The sequence below is a fragment of the Haemaphysalis longicornis genome, unplaced genomic scaffold (assembly GCF_048455015.1).
Source record: "Haemaphysalis longicornis isolate Haplotype H1 unplaced genomic scaffold, Haemaphysalis longicornis Haplotype H1 scaffold_4, whole genome shotgun sequence".
Taxonomy (NCBI): Eukaryota; Metazoa; Arthropoda; class Arachnida; order Ixodida; family Ixodidae; genus Haemaphysalis; species Haemaphysalis longicornis.
In genome coordinates, this window is record NW_027526361.1 from 94,247,834 (window position 1) to 94,273,106 (window position 25,273).

The following is a 25,273-nucleotide window of genomic DNA, read 5'->3' on the forward strand; positions in this document are numbered from 1 at the left end:
ATGGACAAACAAGTGACCGTATCAACACATGAATACTTGATTCGTGGTAATTTTGTTCTCTCATCGGCAATAAAGCAACCGACTTTAGGGCGTAGGCGATCTTTGAGGTCTTTTAGTAAATTTTATATTTCACCTCTAAAAGCGTACGACCATGTTTCGGGGTAGAGCCTTTACTCGGAACTATACGGTAACCTATAAAACGGCCGCTGTACTTAGTCCTCCTAGGGAGCCTGAAGTGAGTGATGAACATAGTGTAGCACCTATTTTACCAGATTAAATTCTGGATTCTAAGGTTATTTTGTCGGTTCTTTCATTCAATTTGATTTCATTTATTTTTTTAGGTGGGTTAGAAAAGAAAACAAACAGTGCATGAAAAAGTTAGTGTGTAACATATCTATGCGGTTCCTGAAGTAACATAATTAGCTAAAATAGTGCGAACTAGCAAAGTCTTCACTGGTGGCGATTGGCCTTGGAAGGTGGTTCCCGTCATGTGCTTTGCAAGGAATGAAAGACTGAAAACAAGATTTTGTTCGACAGGAAATGATTGAAACCTTATGGTGGTCATCAATGTGGGCAAAAAAAAACAAAGGCTTAGAAATGAAGATGGAATGCAATTTGGGATTGCGACGATATATTCTCTTAAATACAGAAAGACGGAAATATTTACGCCGATTGGCGAGTTGAGGCAAGCACAATGCAGCCATTTTGATTTTTGAGCCTTTATACTTATCTTCCCGGATTGATCACCGACATAAAGTCGGTTCTCAATGCGATGATCACCAGTGATTAAAAAAAACTCGTGCAGAGTTCTCTTGAACAGGTCCGAGAGATTTAATTAAAATGTTGGTGCCCGGCTCCGACGTAGCCTACTTCAATTTTGCCCATGCAAAAGTTGTGTACAAGAGAGTATACTGACTGAAATTGGAGCTTATGAAAAGTTACGACAAAGATATCCAAGCTTGCGGTTGGCTTTAAATATTTGTTTAGTATGCAGTGACCATGAATGCGACGAAGTTATTTTTACACCTAGGTATCGGAATGACATTACGGTTTCGAGCGGTACGCTGTTGAGACGATAAAGGACAGAAGAAGATGAAACCCGTGACACAGGCACAACTTTACATTTATTTCAGCTTAGTTCTCTGTTTACTTCCATCGATGGACTTAGAATTTTCCGAAGGAAGTTCACGTGAAAGTGCAGCTTCGCGATTGGGCGAACATATCCACGTGTAAAAATTCAAAAGATTGAAATCGTGCTCAACCTTTGGAACATTATGTGAACAAGAAGGACTCTGCTATTAGCCTTGAAACAGGCGCATTGTATTCTCAGGAGGTAGCGCGCATGAAACTACATGGTCATACGATCACACAGCACGGCTTCGTCACATTAAGTGCGAATGGTGTGTTCAGCATTAGAGATATAGTTAGGCTCTGGATTTCCACCAACCAGAGAAGTAAGTAAGAGAGCGGTAAAGTTACTGTTGCGAGTTGACTTGCGATTTCCCTAGTGCGTGTGCGTGTGTGTGTGCGTGTACGAATGCGTGTGTTTGTGTGCGTGTATGTGCGTGCGTAGGTGCGCGCGTGCGTGTTCGTGTGTTCGTGCTTGTGTGCGTGTGCGTGTGTGTGCGTGTGTGTGCGTTCATGCGTGTGTGGGTGGGTGTATGTTTGTGTGTGCGCGCGCGTGTGCGCGTGTAGGTGCGGGTGCGTGCGTGCGTGTGTGCGGGTATGTGTATGCGTGTGTGAGTGTGCGCGTGTGTGCGCGTGCGTGTGTGTGCATGTGTATGCGTGTGTGTGCGTGTGCGTCCAGGTGTGTGCGAGTGTGTGTGTGTGCATGTGTGTGCGTGTGTGCGAGTGTGTGTGCGGCTGCGCGTGTAGGAAAGTGCACGTGTGTGCATGTGTGTGCGTGTGCCGGTGCATGTAAGCGTGTGCGCGTGTGTGCATTTGTGCATGTGTGCGTGTGTAAAGCATTTGTGTGTTCGTGTGTGTGCATGTGCGTGCGTGTGTGTGGATGTGTGTGCATTTGTGGGCGAGTGTATGTGTGTGCGTGTGTGCATGCGTGCGTGTGTGTGCATGTGTGCATGTTATCGCGTTTAGTGCATGTGTGTGCATGTGTGCGTGTGTGTGAGTCTGTGTGCATCTGCGTGTATGTGTGCGTGTGTGCATGTGCGTGTGCGTGTGTGCGTGTGGGTGCGTGGGTGTTTGTGCGTGTGCGTGAGCGTGTGTGCGTGCATGTGCATGTACTAGTTTGTGCGTTTCTGTGTATGTGTGTGAGTGCGTGCGTGTGTGTGCGTGTGTGTGTGCGTGGGTGTGTGTGCGTGTGTGCATATGTGTGTGTGCGCGCGTGTGCGGGTGTAGGCGTGTGCGTGTGTCTGCATGTTGGCGTGTGTGCGAGTGTATGCATGTCTGTGCGTGGGTGTGTGTGTGCATGTGTGTGCGAGTGTGTGTATGTGTGTGTGCGTGTATGTGCGTGGGTGAGTGCGTGTGTCTGTGCGTGCGTCCGTGTTTTTGTACGTGCGTGCGTGTGTCTGTGTGCGTATGTGCATGTGTGTGCATATGTGTGCGCGTTTAGTGCATGTGTGTGCGTGTGTGTGCCTGTGTGTGCATCATTGTGCGCGTGTGTGCGTGTGTCTGTGCGTGTGTGCATTTGTGTGCGCGTATGTATGTGTGCGAGTGTGTGCATGTGTGTGCGTGGGTGTGTGTGTGCATGTGTGTGCGAGTTTGTGTATGTGTGTGTGCGTGTATGTGCGTGGGTGAGTGCGTGTGTCTGTGCGTGCGTCCGTGTTTTTGTACGTGCGTGCGTGTGTCTGTGTGCGTATGTGCATGTGTGTGCATATGTGTGCGCGTTTAGTGCATGTGTCTGTGCTTGTGTGCATTTGTGTGCGCGTATGTATGTGTGCATGTGTGTGGGTGTGTGTGCGCGTGTGTGTGCGTGTGCATGTGTCCGTGTGTGCGTATGCGCGTGTGTGTGTTCGCGTGTGCGTCCGTATGCGTGTGCGTGCGTGCGAGAGCGTTTGTGTGTGCGCGTGTGTGCGTGTGCGCCTGTGTGTTTCTGTGTGTGTGAGTGCGTGTGCGTGTCTGTGTGCTTGTGCGTGTGTGAGTGTATGCGCGCCCGTGTGTGTTTATGTGCGTGTGTGCGTGTGTGATTATGTCGTATGTGTGGTGTGCGGCCACGTGTGTGCGCGTGTGCACGTGCGTGCGCGTGTGTGCACGTCCGTTTGTATGTGTGCATGTGCCTGTGTGCGTTTAAGCGTGCATGCGTGTGTGCGTGTGCGTCCGTGTGCGTGTGTATGCATTCTTGCGTGCGTGCATGCGCGTGTGTGTGCGCGCGCGTGTTTGTGTGTGCGTGCGTGCGTACGTGTGCGTGCGTGTGTGTGTGCCCGTGTGTGCGTATGTGGGTGTTGGTGTGCATGTGCGTGCGTGTGTCTGTGTGTGCATGTGCTTGCGTGCGTACGTGTGTGCGTGCATGTGTGTATGTGTGTGCATGAGTGCTTGTGTCGTGTGTGTGGGTGTGCGTGTGTGTGTGTTTTGTGTGTTCGCGCGTGTGCGTATGTGCTTGTGCGTGTGTGCGTATGTGTTTGTGCGGGCGTGTGCGCGTGTAAGTGTGTGAGCGTGTGTGCATGTGTACGTGTGTGTGTGCATGCGTGCGTGTGTGGATGTGCGTACATATGTATTGTGTGCGTGTGTGTATGCGTGCGTGCGTGTGTGTTTGTGTGGGTGTGCGTGTGTTTGTGTTTGTGTGTGTGCGTGTGTGTGCGTGTACATGCGTGCGTGTATACGTGCTTTTGTGTGGGGGGTATGCACGTGTGTGCGTGCGTGCGTGTGTGTATGTGGTTGTCTGCGTGAGCATGTGAGCGTACGTGTGTATGTGGCGCGCGTGGGTGCGCGTGTAGACGTGTGCGCGTGTGTGCATGTGAGTGTGTGTGCGTTCGTGTATGTCTGTGCATGCGTGTGTGCGTGCGTGTGTGTGTGCGCGTGTGTGTGTGTGTGTGCGTGTGTGTGCTTGTGGTTGTGCGTGTGCGTGCGTGGGTGCGTGTGCGTGTCTGCATGTGCGTGTGTGTGTGTTTGCATGTGCGTGTGCGTGTGTCCGTGTTTGTTTGTTCATGTGTATACATGTGGGTGCGTGTGTGTGCGTGCGTGCGTGTGTGTTTGTGTACCTGCGATCGTCAGTGTTTGTGTGTGTGCGTGCGTGTTTGTGCGTGCGTGTGTTTATGTGTGTGCGTGCGTATGTGTGTGTGTGCATGTGTGCGCATGTGTGTGTGCGCCCACATGTGCGCATGTAGGCGTGTGCACTGAGTGCATGTGTGTTGTGCGCGTGCGTGTGCGTGCATCCGTGCGGGTGTGTGCGTGTTTGTATGTGTGCGTGTGTGTGCTTCTTCGTGTGTGGGTGCGTGTGTTTGTGTGTGTGCTTGTGGGTATGTGCGTATGTGTGCGTGTGCGCGTGTTTGTGCATGTATGTTCGTGTGTGTGTTGCGTGTGCGTGTGCGTACGTGCGTGCGTGTGTGCGTGCGAGCTTTTGTCCGTGCGTGTGTGTGCATGTGTACGTGTGTGCATGCGCGTGCCTGTGCGTTTGTGCTTGTGTGCGTGCGTGGGTGTGTGTGCGTGCGTATGTGTATGTGCGCATGTGTGTACGTGCTTGCGTGCGGGTGATCGTGCGTGCGTGTGTGTGTGCGTGTGTATGTGTGTGCACGTGTGCTTGTGTATGCGTGTGCGATACGTGTGCGTTTGTAGGTGTTTGTGTGCATGTGTGTATGTGTGTGCGCGTGCGTGTGCGTGTGTTTCTGTTCGTGTGGGTGTGTTAGTGTTTCTGTGTGTGTGTGTCTGTGTGTGTGTGTGTGTGTGTGTGCGCCCTGCCCTCCTGAGGGGGGTAGTGCGTCCTGAGCCACCGTGAAGAACGTTTCTTTGCCACTTTCAGTTGTGCTGTTAACGCCCCAGTGTGGTGCTCCTTAATCATGGCTTTTTTTCTGTTCGCTATGCATTAAAGTTACGTTTGGCTTCGGCAGTTCATCTTCGTTATTCAGGCAACTTCCCTGCAAGCGGCTGTCGCCCATTATGCTACCTCTACATGACAGAGGCCTGTTCTTGTACACCTTAGCCCATGTAACACAACGCAATCAAGAAGAAAACAATAGTTTGACACTCTCACCAGGGTCCCCTCCAGGCTAGGCAATGCAGCTGCACCAGACTTGGGTAGCAGCCGCAAATTAGTGCTGTACGAAAGCACAAAAGCAATAACTATCGAAGTGCTGACCGTGATCGTTTCATTCAAGCCACGGCAATCAATGCAGTGCAGCCTGGAATATGCAGCAGTCTCCCATTCGCTCATGCACCTTCCTTCACTTGCAGAAAATCGTCGGCCTTTGTGTGGGCCCTCGTTTTCCTGTTCTGCTTGTTCGTCGTCATCCTGTCCATCGGCACTCTTCTAGCTTTTTCGTCAGGTACGTGTACGCGATTTCATCCTCCTGTGCACTTTACTAATCCACTTATTATGAATGCGGTTCTTCCGCTTTTTGAGGGACTTTTAGTTCGAAGGTTTTGTACGAAATCCGAGTTGTTTTATTTTTTTCTGTATGACGAGAATCAAGTGTATGTATGCATATAGAATAATATGGTTTAAAATAAGGGTCTCGTTGAGGAAAAACAGATGGAAATGCCAACAGTCTACAACGCCAAGGAGGCATAGGGCATTGTGTGGCTTTTATTTATAGCATAGGATTCTTTACTGAGTGCCCCCATGGCCAGGATGGTGCAACACCATGAATTTACACAAACATGCAAATTTGGCAGTTCCATCCGTAAAAACTAGAATGCCGTAAATGGAGATAATTGGTCGACCAGAATTTAGAAAAAAAGAGTAATAACACTAGAAAAATTAGTGAGAAGTGGCGAACCCTGTATTTCCACAAAAATACAGATTTGGCGAAAGGTATACTTCTAATCGTTATAATAGCGTATATGTAGATAATTGTTCGAACAGAATTTTTATCAACCAATAATAGAAAATAATAGCGAAAAGTGTCGTGACCGTGTAAAGCCCCGCACTGCTAGCGAAGTTCTGTCCAAAACAGCTTTGCACTGCTGGGGTCCGGCTGCTGCCTCTCTTCTCGAATCCGCTGTCTGTGTGGGGAGAAGCTAAGTTCCATCCTTGCACAACTAGTGCAAGCTACGTTTTTTTTTTGCGAGCTCCTTACGTGGTGTAATCCCCACGCGCAAGCCTGGACGACGACGCTGTACACGCGCCTTTACACCATGTGTTGCGCAGAGACGTCACGGCTTTACATTGGCCCGTGAGGCTCGCAGGAGCCACGCCTATGCGAGCGTAGCTATGCACAGCGGAGCCAGAAATTAATGCGCAACGCGAGGTGACGTTACTGCTCCGCGAGGTATTTGTTGCGAAAGACGAATAACGCTCGGATTAAAACCTCTGCTATTAAAACGCGCGTCCATAGTGGAAACCGAACCCACCCCTTCCCACTAGATTTTGGATGCCTTGCCAATTTGGCTGTCATGTGACTCCGTTCTCTAGCACTTTCTCGGATATTTATATTTAGCACAACTGTCTCTGATACTTCAGATTGGTATCCAGCGCAACTCTGACAACAAAGGGTGAAGGGGATATTTTTTAACCCCTTGACCGTTGTGACTGGCACGCCTACAGGCTGTCATGAGCAGTCTACAGACGGGAAACCCTTATGCTACCATGGCATCAAGGCTGCGAGAACGGAGGCCGTCCCAATTCTCTCCAGAGTAATATTAGGAATAAGGGGGTAGCTGAGGATATATAAAGGGAAAGCTTAGCAGTCTACAACGCCAAGGGAGGCATAGAGGGATGTTTATGCTTCTTTTTTTTGTTACAATTAGTGAAATCAATTTTTTTTATATTGGAAAGTAAATTTCAAAAACAGGGTTGCCGGGAGTTTTGCGATCCCTACACAAAAGAATTGGAGTGGCTTGTACTTGTGGTGCAAAGCTGGAGAAAGAGCGGAGCTGGGATCGACCTAGCTTGTTCCAGTTTTGCTCAGTTTGCAACGTTTTTCTAGGCTTTGGTAAGTTTTGTTAGGTTTCCTAATGTACTTGCTAGGCTAGGCTAAGTGTTGCGGGGTGAAGCCAAGTGAGGCGGATTTTAGAAGGCCGCTCCGGTCGTTCCGCCTGACTCACAATAGAGACCAGGGGGAAGGAAGGTAGGTCTACCCCAAAACCCGCCCGCTGTCTCTCCAGCCTTGCACAACTAGGGCAAGGCGCCCCAGTTTTTTCGCGTTTTAGTAGCCCAAGAAAGATTATCACCTTTAAAACTCAATTGAAAGGGGTGAACATTTGCGTAAGCGCCTTGTGCTCCCACTCGAGCAGTCGAAAGCCGGCTTCAATGCTACAGTACATTATTTACGGTGGTGAACCCTTTACAGGCGGCGCAGTTTTTTTTCTTGTAGTTTTCTTTCTTGCTAACCCCACCTGATTAAGCTCAAGATTTAACAGCTGCGTTGTTGAAATCTATTGACACCTAGCTGTATATACAGCTCCGCTATAAAATGTGGACATGCCATCCGACGTCCCTTTTTTTGTGGCTTCTGTGCGCTTGAAAAACTGCATGAAGCGGACGCCAGCCACGAAATCACTTTCAGTTTGCTTCTTGAAAGCTTAGGTACTTTCGCCTCCTAGCCACTTCGGGGCTACAATATGAAGACGATGGTAGTAGCCTCCCAAGATACGTGGATGGAAACAGCGAAGGCCCTATCGTGACTTGGACAGTCTACGATTACTGCGAAATGAACGATGAGAAAGCCCACAGGAGATCTCCAGAATTAATGTGCACTCGAAACTTCCCTGTCAAAGGTGCGTCAATTAAAAGGGGTAAATATAGAGGCCGGTCACCCGAAAATGTTGGACGCAACAGAAAGCGGTATCAATATAGTAATAAAAATATGCGCGCCAATCTACCTGGTGAAAGTGGTTGGAAAGCGAAGCTGTCAACTACACCCACAACGATTACCCATGCGACGTCACATGAATTCACGCACTTGGCTTTACAAAGAGTGAAACGAGAGACAGGTGAAATGCACTTAACCACACCGTTTAATTACTTGAAACAGGTGTTCTTTGCTAAGGTCAAAAAATGCATGATTTGTGATTGGTGGTTGTTTGAATTGTATAGGTGAAGCTTTTTTTTAGAATAAAACGAAGCTCCAAAAACACCGATAGAGGATCTCACTTCTCCCTCTCTGCCGCCACCCACGGAGGCGACGAGGCCGGTGGTAGAGACGGAAAAGTAAGATACACTGTGTTGGAGTGAGGGTCTTTTTATTTTTACTAACTCCCTAGTGCATGTTCAAGGCACACACACAGCCCGTACACGCGCCATGGGCGCAACGCACATCGGCGCGAGACGTCGCGTGATGCTATCACGTTGCACTCAGCGACAATGCACGGGTAAACCCGCAGGTGTGCTCGGTGAGTGCACCGTCTGTCTCCCCCGCCTCCACGTGCCTCCGTAGCTCAATGGGTAAGACCACGGGCTCTCGCTCCGCTCCTCTGTTCGTTCCAGGTTCGATTCGTGGCGGTGCTGTTAGCTTCTTTTGTTTGTTCGCGAGAGTTTTCTGTTAACACGGACGGTCACGAATGAACCCTTGAGGGGTAGACGAAAAAAGCTTTAAAAGTTTCTATGCGCGATTTATGATTTTTTGCGGCGTGGCCAGAGACTGACCGCGTGATCAAGAGTGAAGTTCCGGGGAGATACGGGGGAAACAAATTTGACGTTCTGGATTCCGCCAAAAAAAGGGAGTGGCTGAATTTTCTGATGTTACAGCCAATGCTGCGAATAGGAGGTATCTATTGGCGGTGAGCGCGACCACGGGCGGCGCTGCGGAGCGCGCCTCCGTGACGTCGGCTTAGGGATTCTCGCATTTGTCGTCTGCTTCACTCGGGCTCGCTCTATATGCTGTTTCTTTGCGCGCGGTTGAGATTTTGTGCTTGTCCGCAGCAGATCTCGCGAATGCGCAACTTTTTTTTTCGTAACAAAAGACTTAAAATAGCGTAAACTAGCTCAAGGCGTGATTTTAAGTATAGTTTTTGATACCGCTCCGGAAAAAAACATTGCCGGTGTCGCCCATGCATTGCTGCGAAGCTGGTCCTGTGCAGAGCGCGAAGAGTCGGAGCTAGGCGTCAGCCTCTGTGTTCAGCAGTCTTTCGAACAAAGGTAACAGCCGCAGGCTGACAACCGACAACAGCGAAAATGGAAGACCAAAACAAATTCCAGGCCTTCGGGGCTGTCGGCTTTGGCAGAAGGCATTACGATTCCAGCTAATCGCATGTAAGGTAAAACAGATTTGGCAACCTTGCCTAACACTCGAAACTATTGTATCAAGTCACTTTACGCTGTCACGGCATGAAAGTGTGTGCCGACATGCACTATGGGGCACAAATAATGTAGGTTGATTTCCAAATAACCTGCTGTGTGTATAGGCGCGTGCTGGTTTTCTACCTGGCTTCTAACCAGTATGCAGGCTTATTGAGCAAAACGAGTAACCTGTAAGGCAAACATACAGTAAGACTATGTTTTTTTCATATTTGGAGGGATATTTCGGTACATTTGCCACAACCATATCATCCCAATATTCAGACAGGCGTCATAGTAAAACTGCACTGAAGAGGGGGAGGACCAGGAGGAGGAGAAAACAGTAAAATCGAGCTGGTTAGTGGGCAGGCTCCTCAGTCCAAGACGAGAGAGTAAGATTCATTCTTCAATTCACCGAACGTCATCCCGAGTAGGCCAGGACTTGTTCTTTGCGACTGAAGGGGTTGGAAAACAATAAAGAGCTGTCTGGACATATTCATTGGTTTCGAATTGTGTTATACTGAAAATTGGCATGTATACTATTTATTGCGTTAGTTAGCAAGTATATCAAGTTTTCAACACCGTAATCATGTCAGAACTTTTCGGGTTGAGATTGAGTTCGTTACGATATCGATGGTTGGATAGAAATTAGGTGCACAAAAGCCGCCTTCGAGTACTGTGGACAACGTTATCTGCGCCGTAGCACAGATCTTATTGCATTGAATATTCACACAAACTTTGTGAGCCTCGCAAACATCCCCAAACCTCCTAGGACGTTTAGGACGGTGCAGAAAATGATTGCGTTGGGCACAGAAAAAGAAAAAAAACGTTCATCTAACAACAACGAAAGAAAGAGAAAACACCCGTTTTATTTCCTGCTGTGCGACCCGCTGCTTGATGCGTAGCATTAGACTCTTGAGTCTTCATAAGAGCATCTCAGAAATAGTTAAGGGAAGCCTACGCATTTTGATTACTTATCGAGGAGCTCTGAGCGCTGAAACTCGCAAATACGCTAGATAGGACGAGGGCGAGTTACGTCTGAGCGATGCTCTCTGAAAGTCGTTCTCTCTCTCCTCGTGTGTTGTAAAATTGTGCGGGACAAAGCTTGAAATTATTCAGAGCCGTCAGAATCTGATTGAAAACACGCCTTTTAAAGCACCAAAGCATCAAAGCGGGCGATTTCTAGCAAAGGCACTGCTGCCAGTCAGAACCGGGCGACCGCGGCGCGGGTGTAGCAGCGCGGCGAATGTAGCAGACGACAGCGGAGCGGGTCCCTAAGCTGACGTCAGATCCAGGGGGCGCCACTCAAACATCTCACCGCCAATAGTGTCGTGCCGTTGTCGGTTCAATCCAATACCTTTGTGAAAGGAACGCCTTTTCTTCAACCACGCGTATTAAGAAAATTCCACCTTCATTAATTATTACATGTATACGTGAGTATCAACACCGAAACTCCAATCAAGCATGCGTCGAGTGTGGACTGCCGCTGCACCTGAAATTCTCATTCTGGGTTGAGTTTGGATTGTGTCGCTTTACTTTTACTTTCCTCCAGTTAATGTTGTACCGCCTTCCGAAAATAGCCAGCACGAACCAAAGGAACAAATACTGTGATTAAATCTCCCCATTATGTGGTTCTATATGAGCAGCGCATCTCCATCTTTTTTTTTTCTTTTTTTCAGGAGGGGATACGGATACTACTGGTAAGTATTTTATCCTGTGTCTATCAAGGGACAATAAAACACGAGGCCCGCTACGCAGTCGCGTCGGATGAGCGTCATCACACTTTTGGCTTCTTTAGAGTTAGTCTTGCTCTGAGGTCATTTGAAGACACTTCGTGACCCTTGGGCATCTTGACACTTAGGTTTACAACGACGTTTAATCAACGTCCAGTCTAGTTACTTACTGTAGGTCATGCATCGACTATATCAAAAACAAAATATATGGTTTCACTCGCCGAAACCGTTGTAGTTAAAGGTTGCGGAATAATTTATATCACCTGGAGATCCTAAAAGCACTTTGTTATCTCGTCTCATGGGTCCAGATTACTAAGTGTCTCGCCTGCATTAAAACATTCGGAGGAGTTCTTGCACTCGAAAAAGGTGGAAGCCATCGAAGCTGTAGCTCTGGGTGGTTTTGCTGCAAGGCACACACACACACACACATACACACACACACATGTGTGTGTGTGTGTGTGTGTGTGTGTGTGTGTGTGTGTGTGTGTGTGTGTGTGTGTGTGTGTGTGTGTGTGTGTGTGTGTGTGTGTGTGTGTGTGTGTGTGTGTGTGTGTGTGTGTGTGTGTGTGTGTGTGTGTGTGTGTGTGTGTGTGTGTGTGTGTGTGTGTGTGTGTGTGTGTGTGTGTGTGTGTGTGTGTGTGTGTGTGTGTGTGTGTGTGTGTGTGTGTGTGTGTGTGTGTGTGTGTGTGTGTGTGTGTGTGTGTGTGTGTGTGTGTGTGTGTGTGTGTGTGTGTGTGTGTGTGTGTGTGTGTGTGTGTGTGTGTGTGTGTGTGTGTGTGTGTGTGTGTGTGTGTGTGTGTGTGTGTGTGTGTGTGTGTGTGTGTGTGTGTGTGTGTGTGTGTGTGTGTGTGTGTGTGTGTGTGTGTGTGTGTGTGTGTGTGTGTGTGTGTGTGTGTGTGTGTGTGTGTGTGTGTGTGTGTGTGTGTGTGTGTGTGTGTGTGTGTGTGTGTGTGTGTGTGTGTGTGTGTGTGTGTGTGTGTGTGTGTGTGTGTGTGTGTGTGTGTGTGTGTGTGTGTGTGTGTGTGTGTGTGTGTGTGTGTGTGTGTGTGTGTGTGTGTGTGTGTGTGTGTGTGTGTGTGTGTGTGTGTGTGTGTGTGTGTGTGTGTGTGTGTGTGTGTGTGTGTGTGTGTGTGTGTGTGTGTGTGTGTGTGTGTGTGTGTGTGTGTGTGTGTGTGTGTGTGTGTGTGTGTGTGTGTGTGTGTGTGTGTGTGTGTGTGTGTGTGTGTGTGTGTGTGTGTGTGTGTGTGTGTGTGTGTGTGTGTGTGTGTGTGTGTGTGTGTGTGTGTGTGTGTGTGTGTGTGTGTGTGTGTGTGTGTGTGTGTGTGTGTGTGTGTGTGTGTGTGTGTGTGTGTGTGTGTGTGTGTGTGTGTGTGTGTGTGTGTGTGTGTGTGTGTGTGTGTGTGTGTGTGTGTGTGTGTGTGTGTGTGTGTGTAGTTGATACAATGGCCCTGGTAAAAAATTACTGTAGCACAAAAGATGAACGCGTAACAAACTTCATTGATGTTTCGGCTTGGGATAAGCCTTCCTCAGAATACAGCCCAAGTGCACGAGCACGAGCTTATAAGTGGTCACGGGTCATTCACAGCAGAGAGTTACACATGCTGCATGGTGCGGCAGAACAACAGCTGATAAATTTTTAAGAATGACGTTCGATGCAATATCAAAACATCACAGGTTTCCACAGTGATATGTCATTCATGGATACAGCAAGCTAAAAAAAGGAAAAAATGATTGTAAAGAAGGGTGCAGTACAAAAGAACCTGCCTATAATTACAGTGCAGAGTGGAAAGACGCAGCAACAACCACGTACGACCAATGTTCCGCTATTACACCATGTAAGATGGGGCCCAAGAATTTGATGGTGGAGTTTAAACACTAAAAATGTCGAAGTAAAACTGCGGGAATGCCCGCATTCACATACAGGAATGCCCATACACATAGTTTTATACAATAACAACTAGAGGGGAAACTGGCGCTAGTGGCAACGTGAACACGGCGGCGGCGCTTACGCTTGAATGGGAATGATGCATAGAGTTTCCTACTAATTTACACTAGAGGGAAATCTGTCACTACTGTCTATGGAAGCCGTGCTTCAGCGAGCGTTCCGTCGTGCACCCGGCAGGCACGTTCCACTTGTCTTTGGCATGGCTCACGAACAGGCTGAAAAGTTGCCTCTGGCTGCAAAAATGCAACAATATTACTGCAGGAGATGAATCGAATTTGTTTTATTATTATAAAATTAAAGCTACAGAAGCAGGGATTTGTCAAGTATTATTTAGAAGATTCATGCAAGATGAACAAAAAAACAATGTTACCCGTTTTTATTGATTTTGTCTTCAAAACAAAGAAGCCATGTGGCTAACAAAGCCAAGAGGCGAGGAACGTCGCTAGCTGCAATAACGCCGCCCACGGCGGCCCGCGATTGCAGCTCCTGATTTCCCTCTAGTATTTATTAGTATGAAACTCTATGGAATGATGGGGTAGTTCTGGAACCGGATTGCGTATGATAAAAACGGGCCTATGGCTCCACAAATTGTGCTTCTTGACAATAAAACTGTGATGGCCCGGTTCACCGTTCATAAATTACATGGCGAACAAGAAAGTTACTGACCAAAATCTGGTTTTGTACGAAATAAAACGGCACGTTTAAATAAAAAGCAGACGTGGAGTCGAGGATGTTTACGGAGCAGATTTGCCATTTTCTGCCAACTACAGCAGGACGCGGACTTCTTTAAAAACTATTTGTAAATGTTTCGACGCTTGTAGTTTGTAACACTTAGAAAAGTTTTGTGCTCATAAAAAAAGAAACCGATTAACTTTGAAAAAGTTATTCTTCCCTGAATTAGTGACATTCAACAAGCTGCGTTCCTATCAGCCGGCGGTACCTCTTCTCTACGCCGTAGGAGCCGGCATTCATACGAAAGGTGTGGCTGTTCCAAGCGATTCACAATCGTCGTCAGCTTCGACAATACATTGCTCTGCCGAATGAGCAGCGCCGACACTCCTAATTCGCCGACAACTTCGCCGCACAGAGCGCCGTCATTTGTGTTTTCGTCAACGTTTTTAGAACCTAACAACGTTGGTTTTCGTGCTCGTTGTGCGGCAATGGATTGGTAACCCATCCGATTCGCAACTCTGGGTTATAAAGCATTTCTCCTCAGGGTGGCGTCTGTCAGCGTGCGGCATTAACTCCAAGGAGAAACGTATTTTTGAACGCTTCTTTCAACACACCGCGTAGACAAATGCGTTCATGAAAGTCCAAAACCAAAACGAAACTGTCTGCACAGTTGAATCCATATAAACTTCCGCAAGACATTGATTGCCAATCCGAATACGGAACTACCCACCACGCCCATTGCAGCGGACGATCGCAGCGCCAGATTCCTAATCGTTATTGTATGAAACTATATGCTCATACACAAAGATATATAGTCTAGATATGAAGGTTCACAGAGACCACTATGATTGCACCAAAAAAATAAGTGTGGGATGTTTTCGTTTGAGCCTGATGTAATGAATTTAAATTTGTGAATAAGATAGGATTTTTTGACTTCTCTATCATGGTGTGAACGGAAACTGGATTCGAAGATTGTCTCTTTAAATTTACCAAATGAATGGCAAGCTACGCTGATATGTTTGGATAACGGCAGATTGGGAAGGGTCCTAATGTGTCATTCATGATTGTTGAAGCGTAGTCTGACAGAGTTGGCGCTATGGCCAATGTACTGAACTCTGCATTCCATGCATTCGAGCAGATGAATGGCATTTTCGGTGTCATAAGTGAAATGTCCTGTTATATTAAGCTTAAAATTGGAAGCTGTACTATTCGCTGCCATTGGTTCAACTACCATGAGTTCAGCAGCACGACACCTTCCCCAAAAGAGAGAGAGAGAGGGAAAAAAACTCTAGTGAAGAACACCTCTAAGCGGGAGCTGTATGGCTGGCTTTGTATCTCGGGCTATTATCATGTCTCTGCGGCTCCATCTAAGAGCTCCTAGGAGTTGACATGGAGGAGGAGCTCATTTGGAGAGGCCCACAGTTGATGTGCCGTGGTCTGGTCTCCACATAGTGGGCAGAATGGAGATGGACGGAGTATATGCATATGAAGGAGAGCCACGTTGGGAAGGGGTTCCGTTTTCGTAAGCGTCCACAGTCGTTCCTGCGCGTAAGTCAGTAAGGGCCACATTTCCACGTGGAGGGGCGGCATGGCGCCGCTCATGTTCCGGCCCCACAGATGCACGCCCTGCTGAATCTATCCGCCGCTTCGAAGAAAAAAAATTCCCCGCATTTCTCCGAGGGGAAGAATGTGAAAGTGCGAATGCACGAGTTGAATTTGCGCGGTTCGGTAATGTTCGCGAAAGAGAGATCACACACACACACACAACTACAAAGAAAGAAAGATGCATTTATTCACAGACACCTATTTGTGTTGTCGTACTTGATTGCTAGAGCGGATCTCAGCTTTGAAATTTCGTGTCAGTACTCCTTTAAGCGGGTGCATTAGCCCTTCTCACGCCCGATTCCTGGCCAATCCCCCACGTGGGTATGTGCTGTGTCAGCGGCCAGGCAGCGCGCGCCCATCTCCCCCCGTTGCCAAGGAAGACGAGGAGATTCCTGGCCAATGCCCCACGTGGGTATGTGCCATGTCAGCGGCCAGGCAGCGCGCGCCCATCTCCCCCCCTTTGCCAAGGAAGACGAGGAGATTCCTGGCCAATCCCCCACGTGGGTATGTGCCATGTCAGCGGCCAGGCAGAGCGCGCCCATCTCCCCCCGTTGCCAAGGAAGACGAGGAGCGCGCGCACCCGCAGCTGTTGCTATGCGGACGGCGGCGGACGCTTCAGGCTCGCTTAAGAAGTGCATTCGCACTTAAAAGCCCAGTCCCCATTTGAGTATATTCTCTATCCTTTTGAGTCACCAATTATTATATCCACTGCAGAAAAATTCTATACTTGCAGGTTCTGCAGTTTTCGATGTCTAGAGGTAAAAGAAGGTTCTAGAGGTTCCGTCTCTTTAAAATCGTCATTATGCAAACGGTGTCGCGTCTACTCATGTAGGCACCGTGACACAATTATGCTTTTTACTGTAAGAAATAATAAATACCCTGAGCCAGTTTGCAACAAAAAGGCGAAATAATGAGGAAGTGAAATAATAACCTGTGTTTTTAGCTTTCACAAAGGATGTACGACACAGTAAAAGGATAACTTAGGACGGCCACTTGCCGGAGCTTTCATAGAACGTGGTGGCATCCATTTTTAAACGATGCTCATTACCGCTGTGCCGCCGTTCCACATCATATGGCGCTATCTTTCACTTTCGCAGATTTTGAAAATGAGCCGCAAAGCTCTGCAGCATGAACTCTTTTCGTTTTTATGAGAAAAAATACCAAAGAAAGTCGTGCCTCCATATGGAGACATGGTGACCGGAAGGGCTATTTACACGCTATTGGGTGTCGTCTCATCGCACGGATAATTGGCTCCACATAGGCCGCTCTTATACGGCTACCTAACCATTTGCCTGAAAGACAAACCAGCCGTGGTGGCACCGTGGTTAAGGCGTTGTGCTGCAGCTACCGAGGTAGCGGGATCGGGTCCGGGCCACGACGGTGGTTTTTCAGATGGAGGCGAAAAACAAAAACTCCCGTGTGTGTAGATTAAGGCGCACGTCGAAGATCCCCAGCTGGGGAAATTTGACACGGAGATCTTCACTGCGGTGCGCATTAAAGCCAAGGTGTATGTTCAGAGCATAACACTTCCTGAATATTGCGCGGGACTACAGCGCTAGAACCTCCGGGACCACCGAGAGCAATCCGAGCGACCACTTAGGTCTTGACGACAGTGCGCGCTGAAAGAAAATCCAAGCATTGTCAGTGTAGTGGCGAGATTGGCCAAACTGTATACATGTAAAAGTGCATGGCTACGTTACATGGCTTGTCCAGCCCCTCGTTTCATTGCAACCGAGCAAATTTAATCGAAGCCCGCGGGTCCAATCGTAAATTATTGTTTTTGTTGCATTCCAATCAGTTTCTGGGTTCCTAACAATTTATCGTAGCCCAGACAATTAATAGCGGATTAAGATAGATGCTCTGCGTGTCATTTGGGTGTGATCATTATAATAACCAATATATCAAATGATGTATCACAGCAGCCATTCATAAGACGTAACACGTACATTACTAAGAAAATTACGAACGCTGTTCTCTACTTCTTTATCTATGCAAAAAACCTATACAAACAGCTTTCTAGCGGTAGCAGTACTTGTTTTTTTTTTTTCGAAGGGTGCCCCTAATAGACCGAATGTAAGTGTGGTGCTTAAACGCGCAGTTGCAACGCTTTTCACTGCGCGGGAGGTTCGCGCAGTTCGTGACTGAAAACTGAGGATTTCATTGATCACGTGATCACGCTGCTACTTGGCGGCCGTAAAGTGGGCCAGGAAGCAGAAATAGTGTCATTGTAAACGTCGGGAACGACAACAAATAAAATTACTAATGGAAAAAAACCAGTCGTGCGTGACGCTCCTTGTCAATCTGAAAGGGAGAAAGAGAGAAAACACGTTGAGAGCATTACAGACTCGTTCTCGTAAGAACCTTTCTCTCCCCAAGAATCCATGAGCCGTCTTAGTATCGGTCGCTCTCCCGGTGACCAGGCGCTGATCATATGAGTTGCAAGAGCTGGGTACCACTGTCATCCACTGCTCTTTGTAGGAGGGGGCGGGGCGGAAGACGTAGGGAATGCGTGTTGTTTCTACGCTCTATAATGATATGTCCAACTACGCCTGGCTCCTTACAGGATTTTTATGCTTGGGTGAATTCTCTAGGGGATATCCGGTGTAGCCAAATCGGTTGAGGGAGGATGTTGGTTGGTAGGATCCTGAGTGTTGTTCCTCAGGACTTCGGGAGGTGGTTGGATAGCGCCATCAATGGGAATGCCCTACGAGGTCTCTCGAGAATCATTCAAAGTTAAGCAGTGCTCGTAAAGCAGCTTCAACCTGGGCAGGTTCATGATCGCGAACGACACTTAACATGGCGCCGTTAATTTCTGAAGCGCGTTTCCCGGCCACCTGAATCTATCAACTTTTCACATACTGCCGTGGTCACAGCACCACAGCCCGATCAAGGAGGATTCTGTGATGTTCGACATTGCGGTTCTGCATGTCAGGAATTGTAATCGCGTTCCTAGGGTGCGCTACGGACATTGCTCAGTCTCCTCATGACCCTGACTGCAAGAGCGACTCCCTATTAACAGCAAATTTTCCTTCCCGCCGGCCCCACGGCTCTTATCGGTTCCCTTGTGATCCTTTCCATGCCATAGACGTAAGATGCACGGCCCCACCCCCACTTACCGCATTCTGACAATTTGATACAATCACGTGATCAGTGACATCATCGAATTCTCGTTCACGCTCTTCCTCTATACGCGCCACTTGCAACGAAAGGGCGACACGCGTGGGTAGAAAAGGACGCGCCTACATGTGTGCGTCTCCCGCCCCGAGAACCGGTTTGACTGCCGAAGACCCCGGATCGGCTGCTCCCGCGCGCGTCCTACCTGGTAGACATTTTGCCGCGGCGCGTTAGAAAGTGTATTTCTGGGACACGCGTGTGTCTGCCGCTTAACGCGGCAACGAAGAGCGCATGTTTCTAGTACTTTTCGTTCATGCTATGGTCGTCCCGAGCCTCCGTCGGCTCCGGCAGGCCCATCGAATCGCCTCACCACATGACGGCGAAAAGTAAGGACTGATTCTTATCCCACTTTTATCATTGTTAGATGACAGCGAGTCCAACGGCCAGCAAGAAATCACCGGCTACCCGCAACGTTTTCCCGTCGGTGGCGGCGTTACCACAGATGAGGAGAGTCCAGGTAAGCGAGCCATAATTTCTCAGCGTAGGAGTGGGGGAGGGGGGGGGGGGAGTTGCTCTGATTTTCACTTATATTTGCGCAAGGGTTTATCCCAAAGTATCAGCAGCAGAAATGTTCCCACCCAAACACCCAAATATTCGCATGTGAGTGATATTCTGGAAGCGGGTAGTAGTGCTATGGTTCCAGTGCCCGTATTTCGAAACAAATTATTCCGGGCTTTACCGGTAGCGCCACTCTGTAATCACATCTGAGGGATCAGAAGCTGGAATACACTATCGTTTCAACCGAAACACAAGACAATTATTTTGCCTTTTTTGCATGACCAGTAGCGCTTCGTATAAATCCAGATGAAGCAGAAGTTCTAATCTCCCATTTCCACTGCAATTTTTTACGGAGTTACATACCGCATAGTGTGCAATAAACCGAACGCACATCTGGCAGACCCGTGGTGTGCTACCCAAGAAAACCGTCGAAAATACCCGCGCAATCAATCAGCGCCCACGTCGCGGTCGAATGTTCAAGTCAACGCATTTTTTTAGGGCTGCCTAAACACTAATAAAAATGTCCCTGGGTCTTCTTTTTCACAGTGATTTTTAATGACCAATTGCAGCGTCCGAGGGAAAAAAAGGTCCAGACCTGACATAAGATTTGACCCCGATAATTCAGCACGCTTCCACTCTCTGAACGTGGATGACCAGCAAAGCTGTATGTGCGTAACCATGGTAAAGGAATAAAGTCTTCTGGAAACCACAAACGATCACATAGTACTCAAGCGACGCCGAATTGTTGGCCGCAAGCTTCCGCTCAAAGGGCATCGTTCATCGGGATTGGTAGCCACGTCGACGTGTTGCGGTTTTTGCCTCGCGGTATTCGGGGACCCGAAGGGCATCACGCTTAAGCCCATTCTACATGGAGCGAATTTCGCCTGCGAATCCGGTGGAACGAACATTCGCACTTGCGAAGTTCGCAATGCCTAGAATTGTCGTCTACATGGGGCCTGCGAACGCCGCGATTTTCGCATTTCAGATGCGCCTTGTTTGCAGACTGAATTAAGTTTGCCACCAGGAAAGGTTGTTGTGATTTTAACGAGGGGGGTTTTATTTTACTTTCTTGGCAAGTTGTTTCTGCCTGGTTTGCGGTAAATATAAGTTTATTTGCGGTTTTATATAAGAATCGCCAATTCTTTATCATTATACGCACACACAGCATAAAAGACAAACGTTTTGGTGTGCCCGAGCTTTGTCGCGCTCATACAAGCAACGCCATCTGGTTTCCAAGCGAGCAAGTGGTGCCGAACTGTGCTCCTATTGGCCGCAGGTCCGGCCCCTCTACACCGCACACGCCGCACGAGCGGCGTTTGCTCGACCGCTTCAAATGTTTGGCACTTTGCCGCAGCAACGAAAAAAGGTGGTTTTGCCGCACGAGCGGCGCCGCATCAGCGAATTCGCAGGCGAAATCGCTCCATGTAGTACGGGCTTTACGCTTGGTGTCGCCGCCCGATCGTCGTCGGAGGTCTTCTTCAGCCCTGATGATGATGATTGATGATTGCTAGTGGTATCCACTTTGTAGCGGTGTTATGACGTGTCAACTTACTAAAAACTGATATATCTACGTTCCATGCTCTTAGTTCAATACTAGCGCTTCTCCTAGGGCAAGTATGAAATAGGTAGCTGGTTTTCGCCAACCAGCATTCTATTCTTATTTTCGTCGCCTTGACAGCCTTGAAATTAACTCCCTCCGTGCTACCTTAAAGGTAGCACAGATGAATGAGGAAAGCCAGCTCATGAGGGTAGCACATGAAGGAAGCCAAATATTTCCCTCGTGTAGATTTGGATGAAAACCACTCTGATTCCTACACTATGGGCCGAATAGTTTATTCTTTGTTTCCGCAGACCACACATGTCCCATTATTTTGTGCATACTTCACTGCAAAGCTCTTTGCAGGTAGCCAGCTCTAGCCTCAATAAGCAAAGTACCGCCTTTGGAATTACCGTTGAAATTTTCCTTTCTGGTGTCCAGTTTCTCTGACCTGTATGCATCTCTAACGACGTTTCAGCTTCCATTTTTTGCTCCATTGATTCGTTTCCATCTGCCTTGCTCCTTTATTGCTTACATTGGCTGTCTTTGAATCTCCACTGTTCTATCCGTATTTCATCATTAGCCTCCTGGTCCTCCTTAGCCACTGCGTATCCACGCGTTTTATGTAACCTTTAGCTGTCCACCTCCTGCGTTGATCCGTTTCTCTCAACCTCTCCTGGAAACATATTTTACTCTCAGCTTCACGAACTTCAAACTACAACCAGCCCGTATATCCCGGCATTGCCTATACGTTCCTAAGACCAAACAGCCTGCCGTTCTCTGGTTCAATTCAAGGCGGCTAGAGCGTCTGATTTTAAGTAGAGTACTGCATTCACCAATATGAGGCCCGACGCCATTACTTCGTTCAACATTCCTCTTGCTACTTCATGATTATTATCCCCCCACAGAGCTCCATGCTTCAGTATACATGCGTTTCGCTTTCCTTTATTCTTAAGTTGCTCCTCGTCAGTTCTTAAGTAGTTGCCCTATTGGTTTATCGACCCTTCAAAATACCTTATTTACTCGATTCTAAGCACCCCTTTTTCCATGGGGGCTACGCGCAAGGTGAAGGTTGTGCTTGGATTCCAAAAACATAAATGGCCGCCCTCACCACCATTTTTTTCGCGGCCGTATGTCGATCCGACGGGAGCAAGGAATAATGTTTTATTTAGGAAACATTCGAACCAAAAATAGGTACAAAGAGTGCACCCACTGCTGACGTATGATACTCGGTCAACCTCACTATCATTTGATTCCGTTGTGCCGCTTGGGGACGCCGCTCTCAGTATCCGCAGTAGGTCCTATTCTGTCCTGTTGAAGTGGTTTGTAATTGAAAACGTCAGAAATGACTTGGCCACAACGTCAACTCGGGCCCGCTTCAACGCGTCTGAAATGTACATGCGATAGCTGCCTAGAAAAGGTGGTGCTTTGATTCGCATGCAAACTTTTTTTCAAAATTTAATTTTCAAAAGCAGGGGCGCAGCGTCCTTGGAAGCGCAAAATTGCGGTATTTATATTCCTTGACTTTGGGTAATTCGCCATTCTGGATTGACACTGCGTCAGTGCAAGTCTCATTTAAAACAATTATTACTGGTTGTTCAGAGCTAAAATTTAACCTCAGGTGTGCGGCTCCCTAACCACTAATATTTATGAGCCGTTGCATATCGCTCTGCTTATCAGCTAAAGTAACAACGTCGTCTGCGTATAACATTCCCGGAATACGCTGTTCTACCACTTCGCTTTGCAACATATGCGTTAGGTTGAACCCCAGTTGACTCTGTTCTAGTTTCTTTTCTAACCTTGCCATATAAAACATAAACAGTAGGGCTCAAAGGGCATCCTTGTTTGAGTCCTCGATGAGTGTTGACCATCTGTGTATACTTCTACCTTTCGCATGTCAGGTGCACTCCATCATCTTCATATATTGCTATAAGGAAGTGCAACTCATCAATAAGCCCTGGAGTTTCAGAGATCTCCGCCGCAGTTCTCTGTTAACTTTGTCATGTTCCCCTTTATAAGAACGTAATCTATAATGGTCTGTTCTGAGCTTTTGCAATTTCAATGCACAGTATTATCACGAAAAAAAAAACATCTAAGCGCCTGTCTTCTGAAAATTTATTCTACAGTTCCCAAGGATTTCATTTTCTTCAATCAATGCTTGGATTTCTAATTTTATCACCCGCAATTCGAATCTATACACTACTGAAGTTACTGTGAGTGGTCTCTATGAATCACTACTGGCTTTTTGCCTCTGTCTTAATATAGTAAATTCATCCTACTGTCAAGCCAATTCTTCGTTATTTTCTTGGTTTTTATGACCTTATCTATTGCCCTCCTAAACGATGCCTTACTTTTTGGTCCAAGCACCTTTGAGCTGCATTGGTATTGCGTCCAGGCCCACTGTTGTCCTGGGGAACCTTTTAATCGGCTTTTTGTTTCAACCAATGTTGCACAAACTTTTTTACTCTTTCGCAGTCTTCCGTGGCGCTGCTGTTATCGGTGCACGCTTCTCTATCTCTTTTTTTTAATATTCTCACTAACCACAAGATGAATATGCGCCTACGCCTGCTCTCCTAAGAGATGTTTCCTCTCCTCATCAATGAAATTTTGATGGATATCGTTTTTAAGCCTAGGGATTTTACATGGTTCCAAAATTTATTGGATGCGCTTTTGTCCTTCCTTCGTAATTCTGCCATCCATTGTTCGCTTTCTGGCTTGATGTTTGCTTGCACCATTCTCTACACTTGTAGTTTTATCCCCGGTAGCTATTCCGTTTTTTCTGCACTACCTCCAGTTCCATACCAGTTCTTTTTGCCTCTCTATATTCTCTCGACGCCGCGTTCGCACCCAGTGCATCCTTTTTTGGCGGGCTTAAAGGGCTGGTGAAGAGCTTTTCAAAAAAATTTTGTTGGGGGCATTACATTATGGTTTTCCTGACGCTGAATTCGAAAAACATGTTTATTTTATGTGTAAATACACCAAAACCATCTTTTTTCGTCAAAACAAACGACCCCTGCCCGAGGGCACGGTGAGAGCCCTGGCTGCCTTTCGCGATTGGCTGGTGGCATATGACGTCATATTCGGAAGTGCCGGCGCTGCGGGGACTGCACGGCCTGAAGATATCATTCTGTTCCCGTTCAGATACGGGCTAGAAGGTCGTCTGGTGAATGGAGGGCTCACACAATCTTTCCTTAGAATAGGAGAGCCTCAGGGAAGTATAAACAAAACAGGTTCGCTCGCGGCGAGCTTTAGAAAGGGGTTCTCCACCGACGACTCATGGCCGACTTGTTTTTCGGGTGCAGGGAAGTGGCGCAGATATTGGTTCGCCGCTTTCACTACCAGCGCTAGCCACAATTCCTAGCACAATTTTTCAACCCACCATCATCCCCATCCTCGAATGTGGAACTTTGTTTTTACATTTGGACAGGAGGCAACAAGCATGTGCAGTGGCCTGCGATGCGCACAGGCAGCGCGGCCGCCGCCGGTCGCCGCGTCGCGCAGAGGTGGTTGTGCCGGGTCGCTGCTCGGCCGGTTGCGGAACGTGGCATTGCTGCACATACGCATTTTTTTTTAGAATAGAGGAGTTGAATGTTGGTCGCCCCCCAAAAGGTAGAGGAACCCAAGCGCAGCACGCTGGTCCCCGAAGCTCCCCAACTGCTCCAGCCGGCTCAGGTTTCACGGATCGCTGGTGGTGTTGGGAACTTTAGGTTTAGCACCAAGGGAGATGGTTGGTCGCCGCACAATTTTTCACCACATTATCATCCTCTTTCTCGCATGTGGAACCTTATTCCTACGTTGATAGTCATTCTAGCGATCGGTGCGGTGCAGCCGGTGCTCATGCTTGCGCGCAGGTAACGCCATTTATCGGCCTCTCGCCGCATCTCTTGCTTGGGCAGGCCCGTCGTCGAGCCTCTGCGACCGGTCTGCGCTCCGCATCGCGATACACCTCTTTCGAAATCACCTTTAATGACAATCCCTAGCACAATTTTTCACCGCACTATCATCCTCTCTTGCACGTTTACCTTGCTTTTCGCGACGGCCTTGATTCTGGACGGCGGCGAAGAGCGGTCGCTGCCGCGGCACGTGTGGGGCGAGCCCTTTCGTGCGCCGTACGGGCATGCACGACCGGCGAGTGTGCGGAGCGCTTCCGCGCGCAGAAAACGCTTCATGCTTTCAGCTTGCTTGATTTCTTCTTAAAATCTAGCTATTCAGCTAAGCTGTCGTCACAGCCAACAACGTTGATCGGGAAAACGAGCAAGAACTTCGGGAAGCCCAGAGCGCTGTGGTCCCACAAATTTTCTAATTCCCTTATAATAATGGATCAGAAACTTGGGGTACCTCCATATTTGTTTGAGCCCGTCTCTTCGCGTATCAAGCACAGAGCAGCCGACGACACGGCCAGCCCCGCGGCTCGTGAAGGCAATGTAGTAGCCACGGGCGCTCGGGTAGGAAATCTCTGGTAACTAGGAGTCGCTTTAGTAATCACACAGTAGCATTACGGTTAAAAAACCGACGCGGAAGCAACTTGAGACAATGATGGTTAATAAAGCGCAGATTACACGCCTCGTTATTTCGGAACTTCGCCCAAAAACTGGGACACAGCGAAGCGGCGGCGCACGTCGCTGGCCGTCTTCCGAATATGACGCTACTTCCGGTCGCTGCCTCTCAGTTTCTCGCTCTTCCGGCGATGCGGCAGGAAGCAGTGGGCGCGGCGTAGGGTCAACTTTAACGACGAATACCGCTGTCCCCAAGCTAAAAATGACCAAAAAAACTTTACAGGCACA

General features: G+C 48.1%; 1 protein-coding gene across 1 annotated transcript in view; it reads left to right on the forward strand.

Moving 5' to 3' along the window:
- Positions 1–18,629: 18,629 nt before the first annotated feature.
- LOC144180447 (uncharacterized) overlaps positions 18,630–25,273 on the forward strand; it is a 58,097-nt gene continuing 51,453 nt past the window's right edge. The window contains exon 1 of the mRNA XM_077708787.1: positions 18,630–18,911. The gene's annotated coding sequence lies outside the window, so the exon portion shown is untranslated. The remainder of the gene's footprint in view (positions 18,912–25,273) is intronic.